This window comes from Anomalospiza imberbis, chromosome 12 (genome assembly GCF_031753505.1).
Source record: "Anomalospiza imberbis isolate Cuckoo-Finch-1a 21T00152 chromosome 12, ASM3175350v1, whole genome shotgun sequence".
NCBI classification, from domain to species: Eukaryota; Metazoa; Chordata; class Aves; order Passeriformes; family Viduidae; genus Anomalospiza; species Anomalospiza imberbis.
In genome coordinates this window covers 5551978-5566009 of record NC_089692.1, presented here as the reverse complement: position 1 = coordinate 5566009, position 14032 = coordinate 5551978, and the positions used below count along the sequence as shown (strand labels likewise).

Here is a 14032-nt window from a genome sequence, read left to right as displayed (position 1 = left end):
TGAGGATGCAGGATTCACACACCAATTATTTATTCAAAACTTTGGAGCAGTGCATTTCAAGTGACAGCTCCTAGCTGTGATTCCTCCAAGAACTAGTAAAGCCACCCTCTTACATGTACACCTTAGAAAGCTCTGGAAAACACATCCCCATCTCATTAAAAAAACTCCAAAGCCACTGGATATAAAGCAGGGAATGCCATAATCCCACTTATTAGTGGCAGGTCTCTAGCTGAAATCAGTCCTGGGATTTCATTGCCTGTGGCACCAGAAAAGAGGACTATCCATGAACAGATTGGAAAAGTTAGGTCTAAACTCACAAGGGAAGGAAGGAGTGGCATTGTGTGTGTAAAACCAAAAGCTCCTTTCTGCCAGCAGGACCCTGAATGACAACGTCCAGGCACTGCACAAATGGAAGGTGCCTTCACCAGCCTCCCAAAACACCACCCGTGCCATAAACTGCTTTGGGCTTAAAACCCCTAGAATTGAGAATAACATGGAAACGGAGCCCAAAGGTGAGGGACTGACATACTGTTAAGTGTATTCATACCAGTACTCTTGGAAATGTCTGGCACATACCATATGCATATTTCATCTTATGCTTTTGTAAAATGCTTGTAAAATCTGTTGTACAGCACATGAAAGGGCTAATCCAAGTGCACGGTAAAAGTCACTGCTGCCAGGGAGCAGACTTCCTCCCTTGGCACAAACAAGCAGTGAAGAGTTATGTTTAGGTTCCCAAATACAAACCATACCGATGCCTCAATGACAGACATTTTCTACACTTCCTGTTTCCTTCTTGAAGTAAACACAATTGCACATCTAGCTGAGTGGCTTGAAAAAAACTATTGGAAATGATAAGAAAATTTTCAAAGTCAGAACTAGGATTTGAGAGCTAATAATGGAAATAAATTTGTTTAGAAAAAAAGTCAAACTCTACAGTCCTTGACACTGTACAATGCTCAAAATGTCATTGTAAATACATTTTAATCCTGATCCAATGACATACTATATTCAGTATACAAGGGGACCTGTGTGCTTCTTTCCTAGTCCTTCTAGAATGCTAAACAATATACTTAAACATAAAACATGTTGCTCCTGGTTACATACGATAAATTGCCATATATCCCCTTCTCTCTTCTCATTCAGATTCTAATGAATGCTGCTCCACTGGTCAACTATAACACAAGACAAAAAGTACTTTTCTCCTTGTCAAATAGCACTCTGTAAAAAATACCATTGTCCTCCTGATTTAGGATACATGGCTAGTAAGGAAGAAACAGCAGAGTTTGGCAAATAAAGTCTTGAGTGGGAATTTTCTCCCGTGTCTACCAGAGAAGAGAAATGAAATTTTCAGGCACAGCCCTTTCAAACTCCACAATAGAGCATGTGTGGGGTTCGGATACAATAAAAGGAGGAACCTGAGAGGAAAGTTGTTTTTGCAACCTCAATAATGAGAGTGAGCCTTGAAATGCTGGCAGTGGAGGAAGCATTTTCATTAGGTGTGTTTCACTTTCTTCCTCGGTGCAGCAATCCACTTACAGAAGCTGTGTGTTGCTACATGACACATTTCCACTTTCTTACAGAAGTGCCTGTGATTTTTTGAATGCTGTTTGTTGTTACTGCCTTTCTTCTCCGACACAATGCACCAATTTTTAACCTTTTCAGTAACCTAGTGACACCTCTGGGATATTACAGTATTCCTGTCAAAATGTCTGGTCTACAACAATAAACTTTACGTTGATGTCTTGCTTTTTGGGAATAATTACACTGTTCCTTAAATGTTACCCTATTTACTATATGTGCAAAAAGATGACAATAAAATCAATGCAACGCAATTCCCAAATGTGCATCAAAGTTTTTTGCAATGTTAATGGATTAGTGTGTCTATAGAGGTGTAAGATCATTTTGTCCTGGACTTGCATGTTATATGCACTTACTCAAAGATAAACTTATTAATCCTTATCTGCTGAGCTCATCCCTTCAGAAAGTTAGTTTAATCTCCCTGCATTTGTCAGGATTCCTTTTTTCTTTCTCTTTCTCCTTTTTTTTTCCCCTCTCCCTTCCTTTTGAGCCAAGCCTGGGAATGCTGCCCATCGATCAATAGGTGTATGATGAAGGAACTTCGTCCTGCTCCCTCTGACCAGCGGCGATGTTTTTTCAATGATTCCGCAGGAGTCAAAAACTCAACAAAGCGAATCGCGGATGCTGTAAAGGGAGCATGCTGCTCATGTCTGTGACCACTGTATGCAAAGCTTGGCATTAGTCACCGCCAGGCCGCCTCTGACAGCCCTGAAGTGAGGGAGATTAATGTGAGGCAGGGGCACTTTATTATTGTCATTCTGTTCTTTCACACTCTGCCTCTGACTTTCAATTTTGCTCCAGAATTAATTGTCTGCTCCCTACAGTATGACTGATGTAGAAGGATACAAGTAACATAGGCACCTGGTTCTGGCCTTGACAATCTGACTCGTTGTTGCAGGATGTATTGTGTACAGTCAAATTCAGGGACAGACGGGCATCTTTCAAAGAAATCAGCCAATGTTTCTTTTGACTTCAATCAGATTGGACTGTAGATTATCCTTCTCTAAGAACAATTTTTTTCTTGTAGAGATGCTAACAAAATGCCAGTGCCATTATTAAGTACCACTACATGATACTATTGCTCTGCTTTATGTAGCCTCATATGAGGCCTTTCTCTCCAAGCTTTGCTTTTTATGTTGTAAGGCAGTAAATTAGTCATGTAGCAGTGTTTAATCCCTACCCTCTCAGAGTTAAGCATTGTTTGAGAACATTATATATGGTATCTTAGATAATAAAAATACAAGGCTGTGAAAGTCAGTATCATTTACTATTTATTGGGCTAAGAGTTCCAAAGCAAATTACACACAAAGTAAGACAAATAGTTAAAGATCTTGTATCTAATAGAATATCTGACTGTATATCAGACTTTAAATGAACTGCTGTACTAAGAGATCAAAGAACATCTTTACTAGAGCATAGAGGATGAGAAAAAAAATATCACTTTTCGGATGGAAAAAATCATAGAGAATCAGTCTTTGCACATGCACCCCTATCTATCAGTCTGCTTTTTCTCAGTTTAACATCTGATGGTGACAAATGTAAAGGCACTTCTCCACTGCAGTGAAACAACGAGTTTCTCTTTTAAGCAATAAGCATTTGCTGGTAGTCACAGACATTGCCACGGACATACAGGCAATAATATCAGCATTCACTGCTCTTGTGAGCATGGTGAACTGCGGTATACTTGCTCAAGATTTAGGTTTTGGGCCAAATATCCTAAAGTGCCTGTTAATACCTTAGCTGGATTTTATCACTTTTGATCAAACTATGATCAGATAAACTTTTCAGAGCTACACAGCTGAGAATTATCAGATGTATACAACGTTTGTAGAAATAAGCAACACTAAATGTTTCACTGTCTAATGTTTTCCCCTTGCTACATAGGTGGGATTCCTCAAGAGGATCTCAGGAATTTCTTCCCAAATACCCTCTCTGAACAGAACATGCAATAAATTATTTTGAATTTAATTTATCTGCTCCTTCAATGTGACCACGATATTATGTTAAAGGTTACAGAAATATATAATATGCTGAATTGTCTTTATCCTGGATACCAGAAGGAAAATTACCACAATTCAGTGAGGACAATCCCACCTCATTACATTAATAATTTACCACAATGGTTAAAACATAAAAAAAAATCTACCTGCATTTATGAAGGAAGAAGGTTTTCCCACTTGCCCCAGTTTTCCCAGACCTCTGGGCAAAGTAAATTTCAGGATGCATTTCAACTTCCTTGAAAGACACAAAAAGCAATGAGAAACTCTGCCTCTTTAAAAAGGTGTGTGAGTAAATGTCGTAATATCCTTCAAACCTGACATTAAGTATTCAAATGTTACTTAAGCAAAGTGTGAGCAATTAAATTAATCAATCTTCCCAGCCATGTACTGAACAGATGTTCAATAAATCCTCTCTGCTTACAGTGTGGGAGGAAGAAAGTCCACTTTTAGCTGTCCTTCAGTGATGACATCCCTCAGCCCGTCCTTTCCCTGGGCCTCATGGGCCACTGCCAGGCAGTTCTGCTGTGTTGTTTCTTTATTATAAATAACAACAGACCACCTGGACTACCTGCAGTACCTGGAAGCTGGGGTTTAATGATCCTTCAGGCTACATCCTCAGCTCTCTCCTGATCCCAGATAATGGGACTGATGGGAATGGCAGAGGAGTGACGGATGGCAGTGACGAATGACTCCAGACAAACATGTGCTGACAACTAGTGAATATGGGGCAGCCTTGCAGAAAGGTCAAGATAAAAGTATTTGCTTGACTTTCAAAGTTTCACCGTGAAAAACCACTCAGAATCCTCAGATTTCTCACCATCAGATAACTTTGCCAGGCAGATGTGTACAGCAAGCTACCAGAGTGCCACAAATCTGGCAAACAGCACTGCAGGTGGGAACAAAGACAACCTTTTAGTGGAAAAAAAAATAAAAACCTCAACAACAAAAAAAACCCTAGAACAAAAGCTAGAACAGCTAAATTCCATAGACATGCAAGAACATGGATATTTGCAATTTTCAGTGTTAAGGTTGCTAGCAGCTGCAGATATTGCCTCTTGTTTTTTAAGGTATGTGTTCTGACCAGGTTCCCACTGCAGCCACAATCCCGCTCTCTCACTGCCCCTCTGGCACCAGGAAAGGCCACTCGGCCACCCCATCTTTCTGCCCAATTAAGCAGTGAGGTGTTTTCTTAGCAGGACTTATAAAGTTTGCCTGGAAGATGCTGACACTGTCATCTCTATTTTAGAACCTCAGATTTCAAAAATTAAGGAACAAGCTTTTACATCCCGCTGTCCAAACCTTAAATGACAAATCCCATAATATGCATATGATGCATCCCATAATCTCAACTTGTTACACATTAATGTCAAATGTGATCAAATAAGTCGACTGACATTCAAATCTAATGGTTAAAACCTCTGCACCACAGATATACAACTTCAACCTTTTGAATGCTGCCATTCCATATATGGACTTTACCCACATTTTAATGAGGCTTTAAAATCTGAGATTAAGATAGTATTTTATATAGAACTGCCTGCTTTTTATGATATCCTGACATGTTGTACAACATTTGTGACTATATTGATCCTTATAAATTCAGCATCTATATATATTCCTGAAAAGCATCCCCTGCTCAGTCTGCAGCACAAACAGCAGGGCAGGACACAAGGACACAGAGGGGGCAGCTCTTGAGCCTTTTGCTCAGCAGTAAATATTCAGGTAAGGAATATTTTAGTTACATAAAATATTTTAGTTGCATAACACAGCCATACTTAAAAAAAAATTGAAATATCATCCTTAAAATGCACAGTAAAGAAAAGCCAGAGTTTTTTCCTCAATTTTACCCTATTTCATTCTCCTTCAGACAAACCTGATTCAAATCCTGAGGGGGTAAACTGTACTCTTCTCCCATCTGGGACAGTTATACATCTTCATGCCCTCACCTTTGCCTGTCTGCAGAGACAAGCCTTCTTGTGTTTCCCCATGCAGTTTCACACTTTTAATCTGAAACAAATGATTGCAGAAAAAAAAAAAAAAAAAAAAAAAAAAAAAGAAAAAAAGAGCATTATCACCTTGGCGAGGCATCAGGAGTATACAGAAAAAAAAAGAAAGGGTCTATGGGCAAATTCATCTTCCATTGCTACAATCAATCTCTCACCTAAAGAAATACACAATAACTAGGCAGGAAAGGGCCAAGATTTATGGCCTAGAAACATCTCCACTGACCAGCATACCCCAAGCCTTCCTGGCTCCCTCCTTGCCAGAATGGCTCTTTCTAACAGTTACAATGATATACTGTCTCTCCCTACTGTTTTACAAGTACATTAGCTTTATTTAATGAGATCTCTGAGTAATTTAACAGATGTATATAGGACATAAGACTAGAAAAACTCTTGGTACTTGAACACTTTTGCCAAGGTATTCTAGGGCTAGCTAATCTCCACTACCATGTTATATTCCATGAAATATTGTTATTGGAATTTTGGGAATGTTTTTAAAAATCATTTTAATAGTAATGTTATATTATAATCTAATAGAATAGTGCCATATTCAACACTTGCTTGTACCAGGCCCATTAAAATAAGGTTAAAAGTGGTTCCTTTAGTTCTTCAAAATTATTTATATATTAAAAGGCAGAGATGAATATATCGGTCAAATCTCACAACCTGTTCTTTCCTCTAACTGCAAATTCGCATCCCAAGGGAAAAAAAACCAGATTCTTCCCTTTTAAAAACATATATTCACATTTAAAGTTCACAACGATTGGATCACTCAGTAAGAAAGCATTTCAAAGTACTGTATTCTGAGGTTTTGTTTAATATATGAAGTATAACCAGTCATTAATTTAACACAATAGCTCTGCTTTCCATTATTTTATTATTTCTGTTTCTGAGCAACAGACAATGTTTTGGATGGCTGCTGTTATCCAGCAAAGTAGTTTTAAATAATAGTGATATACAATCAAATATTAAATGAAAGAAGCTGAAATAATAACTTTTTAAATAACTCTAATAAGCTACCAACTAACAGTACAGGGGGTGGCAATAAGGAATTACCTGTTTAAAGTAACATTCAAAAAATTTTTCTGAGTAAAAGAAAGATGGGCATAAACTTTATGCATTTGTCTGTGTATCTTTTGCAGCAGTAAATCTACAAAAATCCATAGTGTGTTGTTTTTTTTTCTCATCCATTATACTTTTAAAATTGATTAAAAATAGAATATTGCCCCAGATTCAGTAATGACTTCAATGAAATACATTAAAAAAAAATTCAACAACTTCAGTTCTACCCAGTGGTGAGACCAGTACTAATTGAGTTTAGTGGCATTTTTCTGTAAATAATATATAGTCTCATTAAAGAAGGTTTATTTTAGTTTGAAAACATATTTCATTTTAAAATTCTTTTAAGCTGAAGGGGCAAAAATGGGGGGAAAAAGGATGAGACCAATATTTACTATTCTGGCAAAGTGTTCAACATCCTTCTGGCTTACAGGATATTGTGTTAACCTTGAATTAGAGCATAAAAGAGAGGTTGAACACATTTATGTATAATTATTCATGGAAGTCTATGGAATTTACAGCAAACATGCTACATTTCTAATATTTAGAGAAAATCCCCATAGGTACCTCACCAAAGTAAACATTCTAACCCACTTCCTGAATGTACCACACCTTGGCCAGAGGCAAGGAGTCCGTGTTTGGAAAGCAGGAAACACCAAGTTGTGAGTAGAAAACATGGATATTTCTTTAAATATCAGAAAAAACTGACAAATCTCAGGGTGCAAAATTATGGGTGATCACCATGTAAAATTATGCTTGAAATCAAGAACAAATAAAATTACTCCTGGAGTAGAAAAGAATGGGGGAGAGAGAGGGAGAACATGAGCTGATATAGAGGGAATTCATTGCAAGAAATTTCATTTCTTGAGAGCTATACATCAAGGTGCATTTGTTTAATGAGGTTGGCACCAGAAAGATGTATAGAACATGTCAGACACCCAGTACCAGTGCGTTCTGGGAAAAAGATAACATCTGAGGATCTGACCACTCACTTCGTCTTCGAGCCAGACTTCTCTATCTACTGGTTCTTCGGGGGATTATAAATGAGAGGGCAGGAGGAACAAGGAGCAAAATAATGAAAAACAACACAAAAAAAGAAAAATTATAACATTGTAGAGCCAAGTAAAGCCAAATTTATCGACCCCACAACTACATAATCAAGAGAAAGTTATCACTGTGGAAACTTTTACTAAAGCAGAATGATCTTAAATAACAAGGGAGTGCTATGAAATTTACAGCACTTTTAAGATATGCAAATTGAATGCAAGGTATAGACATAAGGGTAATTAATTGTAAATCTAAGAATAATGTTTCTTTGTCAGGGCTGTCTCCATGTTGTGGAATACATTCTAATGTGCCTTAACTCTGAATATTTCTTAAAGGCTGGTCTAATTATGAGATGTTCAGAATTTCAAAATAGTAGTTATTCTCATCGTTTAATATAGCTGCTGTAAAGTTTCGTAACAAAATTTACTGATTACATGAAAATATTTTATTTTAATTTTCAAGGATAAAGCACTTGTTTAAAAGTCTAGGCACTGAGTCTTTACCTTGGAAAAAATAATATGATGGAAACAGCTTTTGCCTAAAGCAGTGTTTCATGGTGCTTTTTGTTTGGGTTTTTTAAAGAGGAGAAAGGAAAGCAGCAAAGAATAAAAATAAGTCTAAATGTAAATATCTTTATCTGCTGCATTTTTGAAGTTATGGTGCTGGTTTTCTAAGGACTTCATAGAATAATAGAGACTCTTATAATTCCATTATTTACTTAAATTTTTGTTTAATTGAAGTCATTCATGTGACAATAACTCAGAGGTCAACCTTTCCATCGCAACAGGACCATAAAAATTCACTTTCTCAATTTAAAACCTGGCAAGGTTGGAAAGGAAATTTTCCAAGTTTTAAAGGAAATTTATATAAACTCATAGAACATGTAAAACCTTTTACAGCAGTAATTCAAGCCCCTGACAGCTTCAGTAGCAGGCCCATATATGTGGCTGTGCTTCCTGACAGAAAACCCAACATCTGAGCTGCTTTTAGCATTTAATTCGGACAAATTAAAATGAAGCTTCTTTAGGGGGCAGCATAGTAAACAGTCTTCAACAATAATGCCACAATAGCCAGGATGCCTTGGGTTTTTAGGGAAAAGACACTTATTAATCCTTGTGTCTTAGCAGAACTTGCTCTAGACCTATAGAAGAGTCTTAAAACAGGGAGTCTTAAACATGGAAGAGTCTTAAAACTTAAACAGTGTTGGAGGGAAGGGCATAAGCAGCCAAAGCTGTCAGTCAGATGAGTGACCACCAAACATCAAGAGAAGCAGGTAAACCACCTTGGTTAAACCAATCCACAGGGGCTGGGGAAATGATTCCAGTAGGTAACTCTTAAGTTCCAACAAAAATTCTAATCACAGATATTACCTCAGAAAAAAAAACTATGGTTGGAAGTATGTGATTTAGATACATGTGTAGTAGCACTGCAACAGAAAGGTCCTTATTTTCACCAGTCATCAGTTACACTCCTACCTGTGCAGCCATCATCCATAAGCCCCACATCAAGGATATGCTTTTCATACTCCAAAGGGAAAAGAGCAAAACACTGCAAAGCCACCTATTTTAGAAGAGGTGCAAGTGCGATAGCTGGTCATGGATGAGTGGCCATCTGGGAGGATTACAGCCCTTTAGGAAAACCATCATCTGGCATGGACTGGTTTTGTGGGAGCAGAGGGGGAGAAAAAGGGGGAATAGAGCCCCAGTTCCTCATGCAGTGGGCATTTAACAGCAAAAAAACCCAAATCAAAAGTTAAAAATCTTAGCCAGCAGAATCAGTGTATGTTATCTTCATGAGATGAAATGCATTTCAGAAACACATCAGACGAATCGTTTGGGAGATAGGGAACAAAGAGAGAGGCTGATCATCAGTGTGGAATACAAAAGTAAATGCTAACATGACTTTGGAAAATGTGCACATCATCACTTTGTGTCTGCTCTGCCTAAACAATTAAAATATTCTGTTAATATTTTTTACCTAAGCATAACATACCATAACTTTACCTCCCCTTCAGTGACAGTTTGTGCTTGGAAATTCTGTTATAGTTTAAACAGAGAACTCAGGAAATTTTGAAATCATTGCCAGATATAGAGGCAGATTTCATAACATGAGTTAAATGCATCATGTGCTTACATGAGAGGGTCTCTCCTATAAAACACTTGCAGAAATTATAAATTCTCCATATGCCAGCAGAGTTAATAGCTTCCTTAAAGGAACTTTCAAAAATTATGCTTGCACAGGAGTAAGTTTCCAAAACTTTCTATAAGGAAACAGAAAACCAAGGCACGTATTAATGCTGGGTTGTAACTGGAGCAAACTGAAATTTTCATCCTTAATTTCATGACAGCTTTCCTACACAAAGCTTAAACTTTTAGGTACCTGAAGAAAGTGTCAGTGGGAATTCTTACTGATACCCGCTTCTCTAACTCCTTGAGAAGGCAGAAAACTTAGTCTGAAGTAATGAAGGTAATGAGAGAACAGTTTGGATAGAAGATGTGCCAAGGTTATGCAAAAATTTCTAAAGGCCACTCAAGGAGGAATCCTAGGAGACAAACTCCATGGATTTGATGGAGATAAATGATATGAAGACAGATTTTTCCTTTTCTGCACAGTGCAATGGAAATGGTATTATAGCACTGATAAAAGATCTGATCTTGAAGCACAAGGCTCTTGTTTTCTCATGCTGATTTTCTGTGATGTGACAAATAAATGCTATGGTCCTTTTGGAAACATTTTTATACGTTATAGTTTAAATTGGATTTCAAGTGGAGATTACAATTTCTTTCAATCAATTAGTAAAAGACTGTATATCTTAGGTGTGTTGCAGAGGTTAACCACAGCTATGTTTGACCCACATTAATTTTTCTCATTAGTCTGTGATATCTACCAGCAATTTTACACGCTATTTTTGCAGGTTCAGTGAACTTTTCAAATTGTTTTAATTTTGCCAAAATGTCTGATAATCAAACTTGTGACTGACTGTCCAGAAAATGCAAAATGGCAGAAAAGCCAAACTCAGCTTACACAGTAACCCTGACTGAAGGGTTAGAGCCAGAAAGTTATGCTAAGCCAGTTTATTTCTGAAGCCATTAATCACCAAAAAAATGCATTTATTTTCTGTTTCTTGTCACTCCAAACCTGCTCCTCCAAGTCAATTACTCCAAGCCAAATTAAACTGTTATGAAAACAAACTGTGGCTAGCACTGAACTGTGGCACAACTTCTACTCTTCAGTCATCCACCAGCTTTCTTGTAGCTTAGCAATTGAAGAGGGTGAGCATCCTCCTCACCTGGAAATAACAACAGGAGGATCGGTGAAATAGACACCAATTACACATTGCATTGGATTTTCTCCCTTTCCATTGAAATTATTCTTGTTTTCATTGAATTAATCAGCGGTGAGGTGAACTTCCAGCATTTGGAAGTACCGACAGCAGACTGATAAAAGAGCAGCTCAGGAGGACCCATTCACAAAGTCCATTCCCACACGATGAAGCACCATGAGCTAAACCAGTCCCTCCCATTTCAGTGGGATTCACTGACCAGTGAATATGCACAAGGCATGGGGTGGGACAGCCAAACAGGCAAATGCAGCAGCAGGCCTCACACCCTCCTTGTTAAAGAGACTTGGTTCTAATTACTGGAAGACAGATGGCCTTACAAAATACTCTTTATTCCTAAGGTCATTAAGAAAAGTGGAATTCTTCACCTTGTCCTTAAACTCAGTGGAAACTGCTCCATTCACCTCTTTCACTTGGTGTGTTTAATTATTTGCACAGCTTGAATTAATACTGGGTCTATGTCTGAATGTCTCTGCTTTTCTTACTTGCTGCCAATCACTTGACAATACCCAGAATTTGAGGTTTTCTTGCTGCAGGGATCATCAGGGAGCAAAATCAGATGAAAACACTTGAGTGAGATGACTGATATTTCCAAGGAACTCTTACTTCACTTCCCATTTTTCCTAGCATAAGTCATTCCTAGACCATTAGAAGATAGGGAGAAACATCAGGCAAAATAATACACTGACTCTCCATTTTACAATGGCCTGATGGATCTTTGGTAATTCAAACCAAATTTAGAGACGCCACATTTACACTGCCTGTCTCCCCAATGCCTATAACCTTACATGCAGAATAGCTCCTAAATGAGAGCAACATGGACTGCAAAAATGTCACTGAGAAGAGACAATTCAGATGCACCAAAACACAAAAAAACAAAAAAGAACCGGCACACACCAATTTAAGGTTTACCAATTTAAAGAAACAATACATTATTGCTCAATATTTTCAAGTGCAAAGCTTGGGATTTCAAATGTGATCCAATACAAACCAGAGTTTTGGTAAACAAGTTCTCTCTTCTCTTTTTCGTTTTTAAGAAGATTTTCATGTAACATTTGAGATGCCAAGCAAGAGAGGGTGAAATGCTGCTATCCACAAACCAGCAATACACAGGCACAAGGTTCCTCTGCAGGAGGATAGACCCACACATATACAAAAATTAGAACAAAGTTAAATAAAAATAATAAAACAAAAGCTACAGATTACATCCTTTCCCTCCTTATATCCTTTAGAGGCAGCACAAAGTCAGTGCACTTGCACAGGATGTAAGTCAGGGCACAAATTGGCCCTTCAGCTCTGAGATTCCTCCAAGCTTTCCCAACAGCTTGCTGAGTGTAATTTGGGCTGGGTTATTTAAAGCTGCACAGGATAATACAGTACAAAGACTGGTGTGAACAATAACTCTTGCACAATTTATCACGCAGAGAAGAGCTACTAATCTTTTTAGAAAACAAGGTATTCAAAATTATTTAATGCTAATATTTATGCATCAGAAAGCATTCTAAGCACAAAACAGCCCTCCTCCCCCTCCCCATGCCCAACATGCATTTGTGAACATCTTCAGCTACAATACACCATATTTTCAGAGAGTCTTGAAATTATCGTACTGTATGTTGGCATTTATGAAACTCTGTTATTAATGCCACTCTCATACAAAGATAAGCTGTGTTTACAATACTAATACCTTCCACAAATAATTAGGTGTGTATAGCTACACATATAGTCTTCTATACCAGTGATGGCTCAAAACTGTAAATTTAAAGTATATTATTGTAATAAACAGTAATAATAGCAATGATTATAAAAATCAGTTTGGCATGCTTCTGCCTAGCAGAATTCTGTACCACACTGTCAGTTAAAAACAGAAAACCAAGACAAGAAATAACATCCTCTGAACAGCTATTATTTTCTTAGTTCTTCTTGGTTTTTTTTTTCCCTATTATATACTATTATTTTTAAAAATAAAAAACTGGAATTATAGCAAACTAAAGGTAATGATGAAATTAGTCTAAAGTAGCAGCTTTTCCTAACCAAGCAGATGGGTATCAATCCATCATTGCACTTACATGATTACTGCTACATCCTTTCAAAATTATAAGTTTATAAAAGTATTGTTATAATTGAATAGTTTTCAAGGTATCTCATAAAAACAAGGTTTTCTTTATATGTCAACTAAACAGTCTAAAAGCAAAAATCATAAATTTTCATATGTCTGGGGTTTTTAAGTATTAAATATAATTTCCAAAAAATCTTGGCATAATTTTATTTCTTCCTCGGAGAGCTGGATGCTTCCTTTGCTTCAGTTAGCATAGGTACAATAAATGATAAAAATACCTTTCCTTTTTCTCCTGCATGCAATACAGGTTCCATATCCAGCTCAATATACTATTTGAACTCCCTATTTAAACTTTTTTGCAGCGCTTCTGCTGCAAGACACTAAAGCCTGTGTTTGTTTTGGCAATATTATGGCACAACAGAATTAAGCACCTTTCATGTGATCTTCAGCTACAACATTGCAGAAGGATAAGAAAGTTACACATAATCAAGCAAAGTGATGTTTCCAAATTTCATTTAAAGCCAAACATCAAACACCCACAACCTCCCAGGTCACACATAGTAGGGGGAAAGTGGACACTTGACTATCATTTACTTGGATCAAGGGGTGTAGGAAATTGCCCAATTATTTGTTAGATTTAACAAGAGGGAAAAGGACTTGATATCCCTATCACTGAGAACATTCAAACACATAAAACTGTGTTCAAAACTGATATAAATTAGTTGCAGAACCTTAGCCATCAGAGCAGTCTCCACTAAGTCAGCCTCTCCAGATTGCTTAAGACTAAGATCCATTAGACTGAAGCTCGATGTAGAGCTTTCCAGGGTGCTACTGCCCACACATTCCCTTTTTAACAAGTTTATGTTGAAGATAGTTTTCCTGAAGCAAGAGACTCGGTTTGGTTAAAAGAAATAGCACTACTATCAAACAAGAGGCAAAAGAACAG

General features: G+C 37.4%; 1 long non-coding RNA gene across 10 annotated transcripts in view; it reads right to left on the bottom strand.

Moving 5' to 3' along the window:
* Positions 1-500: 500 nt before the first annotated feature.
* The window catches only part of LOC137481086 (uncharacterized), a 203478-nt gene continuing 189946 nt past the window's right edge, over positions 501-14032 (bottom strand). For 7 of the 10 annotated variants that reach the window (XR_011003301.1, XR_011003297.1, XR_011003302.1 and 4 more), the window contains 3 exons: positions 5528-5588; positions 3728-3816; positions 501-1175 (listed from right to left, as the gene is read on the bottom strand). This is a non-coding gene — a long non-coding RNA (uncharacterized lncRNA). Of the gene's footprint in view, positions 1176-3727; positions 3817-5454; positions 5589-7237; positions 7428-14032 lie in introns of all 10 variants that reach the window. The other 3 variants (XR_011003300.1, XR_011003298.1, XR_011003299.1) reach the window with 3 other exon arrangements.